At 39.8% G+C, this 5,824-nt stretch overlaps 1 pseudogene; it reads left to right on the top strand.

The window, feature by feature from the left end:
* Positions 1–5,824, top strand: part of LOC109490630 — a 30,620-nt pseudogene that overhangs the window by 23,969 nt on the left and 827 nt on the right.

Here is a 5,824-nt window from a genome sequence, read left to right as displayed (position 1 = left end):
GGGATCACGCCCTGAGCCGAAGGCAGATGCTTAACCGCTGTGCCACCNTGGCGCCCCAGAAAACACATTTTTAAATCCATAAGTTCATAATGATATTCTCCTCCTTCCAAAATTAACCAGCTTGGGAGGATTCTTTGGAACCAACCTGCTTTTCACAAACTACAAAATAAAGAGAAAGAAGTAAAACACACACACATCTCCCAAAACACTGCCTTCATAGCACTTACAATGTAATTAATTAATTAATTGAGCCAATATTTATTGAGCACAATAGTACAGATGCTAGATGCTCTCCTAGGAACTGGGGATATTCACTGTATAAAACAGAACAAATCCCTGACTAATGGAGCTAACATTTCAGTGGGAAGAAACAGGCAATAAACAAGACAAATAGATAAATTATATGTTATCTTAAAGGGTGATAGTGCTGGAGGGAAGAAAGGAGAAGGGCCTGAGAACGGGAGTGATGGGGGAGTGTTGTGATTTCACAAATTGTGGTCAGGGAAGGCCTCACTGATGTGAAGTTTGAACAGAAAGGGAAGTGAATCCATGCATCATCTGGGGGCGGAGCATTCCAGGCAGAGGGAATGGCGGTTTCTAAGCCCTGAGGCAGGGGCGTGCTTGGCATTTCGGAGGAACAGCAAAGAGGTCAGTGTGGCTAGACAGAGCGAGGGTAAGGGAGAGTAGTGGGAGAGGAGGGAAGAGAGGTGAGACAGGGTAGATCACATAGGGCCTTATTGATTATTTCAGGACTTTGGCTATTACACTGAGTGAAAAGGGGAGCCATGGAAGGGTCTTGAGAGAGAAGAATAATGGTCTGATTTAGAGTTTAAAGGATCATCTCTTGGGGCCGCTGCGTGGCTCAGTCAGTTAAGTGACCGGCTCTTGATTTTGGCTCAGGTCATGATCTCAAGGTGGTGAAATTGAGTCCTGCACTGAGCTCTGTGCTCAGCTTGGAGTCTGCTTGAGATTCTTTCTCTCCCTCTGTCCCTCCCCCTGCTCATGCTATCTCTTTCTCTATAAATAAATAAATAAATAAAATCTATAAAGGATCATTTGTCTGCCATGCTGCAAATAAACTGAAGGAGGGAGCTGGGGTGGGGGACAAGAGTAGAAATAATTAGTGGAGAGTATAAGACGTGATTTAACTCGTGATGGTAAACTGAGTCTGGAGGTTCATGAGCAGATGGCCCTGAGTGAAGGAGAGGGTATATATAGGCAAATAATGCAAGATAAGGTTGGAGGTTATGGATGAGAATGGTGGGGTCAGTGACAGAAATGGGGAATTTGGGAGAAGGAATAGTAAATGGGGATAGCTTTGGACATGCTGAATTTGAGATGATGGTGGAAATTCAAAGTAGGGACATACTGGAAGTTTAGAATGGAATTAGAGTTCAGGTGGGACAAGTTGGTAGAGATCAAGATTTGGGAGTTCTTAAATAGAGCTGCTGGTTGAAGACAAAGAGTGAATGATCTGCTTTATATCAAGAGATAAAAGCAGAGGATTAAGGCCAAACCTAAGAAAATGCCCACAGTGGTGAGGAAGGTGGAGGACGTAGAACCAATAAAATAAATAAAAGGCCCAGCAGAAGACAAGGGAGCCTGCATTTCAAGGAAGGGTTGATCAAGAGTGCCAAATATTGAACAGATACAAAAGAGAATGTAGCTAGAGGAAAAGATAGCAGACACCGCAGGAAACATTTTAGTGAGGTGAGTAGGTTAGAAGCTAGATTACTGGGGTTGAGAAGAGAAGAGATACTGGGAAGTGGAACGAAGAGGCCTCAGCTCATTGTTATGATGATTTTCAAAGAAAGACATATGGGGAGCTCTTTTCAGAAGACTGGGTCAGGAGAGAGGAAATCCAGTTCATTCTGTGGTCACGTACACACCTTTATAAAGTCTATCTATTGTGTACAGCAATACACACTTCAGTAATGTTACATGCCATAACCGATCTCAGAGATTTCTAATATTTTTCATTGTTATCTAATTCAGATTTAACCTATAAAATTCAATATAGGAAAATTCTGATTTCCAAAATAAATATAAATGTGATTATTCACTTTCCAAAATAAAAATTTCTTTCATGGAAACTACATTTTATCTCCTTTTTAAATAGGAAGCTCTTCATTTCCATTAAAATATAAACTGATTTAGAAACATTGCATTTGGGGGTGCCTGGGTGGCTCAGTTGTTAAGCGTCTGCCTTCGGCTCATAGCGTGATCCCGGGGTCCTGGGATTGAGCCCCACATCAGGCTCATATGCTGGGAGCCTGCTTCTTCCTCTCCTATCCCCCTGCTTGTGTTCCCTCTCTCGCTGGCTGTCTCTCTCTGTCAAATAAATAAAATAAAATCTTTTAAAAAAAATTGCATTTGTACTGGGTTTCAAAGTACGCATCCATGTAGAATGTAAAGGGAGACCTGTATTTACCATTGAGCTCTCAAAACCTTTTTGTGAGAAAATATTCCAGTGTTACGCCTTGTCCACATTTCCCTTTTGTCCTGCCAATTTTTCCCATGGAAAAGATCTTTTATTTTTCTTTTCTATTGACCCTTTATGACACATCTTTGACTTTCAGACTATGTTGGGATGACCTTGTGAGAAGAAATGTTTTTCAGGCTCTCCAGACAATTCTTGGGGTCACTGGCCCCCCCACAAGCAGGAACAGATTTATCAAATTGTCCTTTCCCCAGAGTATCATGGGCATAGAGGCTGGTCTGAGGCCCCAAAACTGGAAAGACCTAGCTTGAAGATGAGCTCTGAATTCTAGAATCAACCACGAGACTGACTTTTGGTAAAATTCCTCTGTAGGCTCTCCAGGTGTCATTCATTCTCTTTGTCTGTTATCCTTGTCCAGATATCCTGGGTTTCCCAAGATATCACAAAACCCATAGAAATCCAGATGTGAACTCTCTCAGTTTTTTGTTTTTTGTTTTTGTTTTCAGAGACGAAAGTCTTTGTTACGTGCATTGTATTCATCTTTGCTAGCTTCCTCATTTGGTGTGTAATGACCTATGTCATCCTGGGACCTGGAAGGGGACTCGTCAGGGGGAGCCAATATGTTGCTTTGACTGCATCCATGTGCTGATGGACACGTGTCACAGGAACCAGGTAGAGATGGTCATATTTTCCAATGATGTTGAAATGCGATTAGATTAAGCATGCTCTGGTGAAGAGGGCTTTGTGAGGCATCTTTATAAATAGGTGCGAACAATTTATAACAAAAATCATTATAATCCTTCAAACTGTTGAATATTCTGTGCAGTGTGAAAAAAAACCATAATGTTGGGTTTCAGTTCTAAAGCTGCTACAGTTGGGAAAAGGATTTGCACCTGTGACTTTAAGAGAAAAAAATGTTTTTAAAATGAAATGTGAAACGTGAATAAATGGATTCATAAAAAGTACTTAAAATCATTTCAATTTCTAAAACGTATTAAACATTAGTTATGTAAAAATAGTGAATAATTGGAAAAATAAGTGAGTTACAGTTCTATATTCCACTGTATTCTCTCTCATTTGGAATTACAAGATTGAGAATTCTATCCCTAAAGACAATGGACTTAAGGCCATAATTACTTCAGGTTTNCGATTAGATTAAGCATGCTCTGGTGAAGAGGGCTTTGTGAGCCATCTTTATAAATAGGTGCGAACAATTTATAACAAAAATCATTATAATCCTTCAAACTGTTGAATATTCTGTGCAGTGTGAAAAAAAACCATAATGTTGGGTTTCAGTTCTAAAGCTGCTACAGTTGGGAAAAGGATTTGCACCTGTGACTTTAAGAGAAAAAAATGTTTTTAAAATGAAATGTGAAACGTGAATAAATGGATTCATAAAAAGTACTTAAAATCATTTCAATTTCTAAAACGTATTAAACATTAGTTATGTAAAAATAGTGAATAATTGGAAAAATAAGTGAATTACAGTTCTATATTCCACTGTATTATCTCTCATTTGGAATTACAAGATTGAGAATTCTATCCCTAAAGACAATGGACTTAAGGCCATAATTACTTCAGGTTTGCGGGGTGAATTTTACAGATGAATTCCGTAGCAACTGCTCTATGAATTTCTCTCCACAACCTGCTGCATTGCTGCTCTTCATGACCGGGATTTGATTGGGGGTTGGTTTGCTGAGCCTTAATGAAGCATGTTGGATCAGGTGTGCTTTATCTCTGCTTATCTCTATCTTTAAAGATAATACATGTTGTCCTTGTCCTTTTCCAAAAGGCCCTCAATAACATTTTATTTCAAGGAGAATTTTTAAAAATGTAAAATTTTCTCCAAATGGAAAATAGGTAACCTGAACACCTCCCTGAGTCCCATGTGACCCAGTCTCTGCACTGAGTTACATCAAGAGAAGTCCAATTCAGCAGTCCAAAGGGATTGAAAGGGAATTCCAATCTTTACCTGCAACTTTCAGAGAACATTAAAGAGATCTATTTGATAATTTACTATGAATTCACCTCAAATAGCTTCTTCATATGTTGTAATAGTCTCCCTTGAAGATTCTGCCCAGCTGAAGGCTCCCAACTTTTTCTCAACTTTAGTCAACATGGTTGCTCTTTTTGTTTCCCTTCTTATTCTCAGTCCTTCTCTGCCTATTCTCTGGAATCTGCATCTGGAGGATAGAGAGGAGAAAGCGGAGGGAGAAAAGACAAAATTCTTCTCAGTAGGTGATAGTAATGTTGAATGGAAGGTTGAAAACATTTGTATCTTGGGCACCTGGTTGGCTTAGTCAGTTAAGTGTCTGCCTTCAGCTTAGGTAATGATCCCAGGGTCCTGGGATGGAGTCCCTGCATCAGGCTTCCTGCTCAGCAGGGAGTCTGCTTCTCCCTCTACCCCTACCCCCTGCTTGGATCTCTCTCTCAGGTGCTCTTTCTCTTGCTCTCAAATAAATAAACAAAAATCTTTTTAAAAAACTTGTATTTTAATCAACCTTATCACAATCGTCTTGATTGTTTCACCTTAGTAGCTTTAATTTTCTCATGCAGTTGAACAATTTATGGATTGTTCTTCGGTTTATGAGGATACATACCTCCCTTCTCAATTGGATACTTTGAAGAGAAAGAGGCATCTTACTGGAAAAGGCCCATACGGGAAAGGTGGAAACCAAGGAGGCAGCCTGATTTCCCAAAACTGAAGATAATTCTCAATCTGTAATATTAGTTGTGCAGTCTAAGACCATTGTATTGCTTTTTCTTTCCTTTTTTTTTCTTTCTTTCTTTCTTTCTTTCTTTCTTTCTTTCTTTCTTTCTTTCTTTCTTTCTTTTTTTTTTTTTATATTGTGTATTCTGTAAAAGGAATCTCAATGAATCCTGCACTAAGTCTTTGGCTGCCCTGAGCTATTTGCAGCTGAAGGGGACAATTGATTTTCTTGCAGTCAATCCTCTGATCTTTGTTCATTAGGTCAAAGGGAGTGTGAACAATGTGGTAAAGACTATTGGTCAAATGCACAAAAAAGCGAGTGTGTGCTGAAAGAGGTGGAATTCCTTGCTTAGGACGAGGCCCTGGGATTCATGCTTGTCCTCCTCTCTATCTTTGGGGTGCTTGTGGTCTTGGCAGTCAGAATTGTGTACGTGATATACAGGCATACTCCGCTTGTGAACTCCGATGACCGGGAGCTGAGCTTTCTCATTCAGCTTTCTCTTGTCATCATACTGCTGTCTTCCATGCTTTTCATTGGCAAGCCATACAACTGGTCCTGCATGACCCGCCAGGTCACTTTGCCAACAGGTTTTTCTCTTTGCTTGTCTTGCATTCTTGGAAAGACTATATCACTGTTTTTAGCCTACAGAATTTCTAAATCCAAAACCCAACTT

Source organism: Ailuropoda melanoleuca, chromosome 1 (assembly GCF_002007445.2).
Source record: "Ailuropoda melanoleuca isolate Jingjing chromosome 1, ASM200744v2, whole genome shotgun sequence".
NCBI classification, from domain to species: Eukaryota; Metazoa; Chordata; class Mammalia; order Carnivora; family Ursidae; genus Ailuropoda; species Ailuropoda melanoleuca.
The sequence above is the reverse complement of the archived record's forward strand: the minus strand, read 5'-3'. Positions and strand labels throughout refer to the sequence as shown.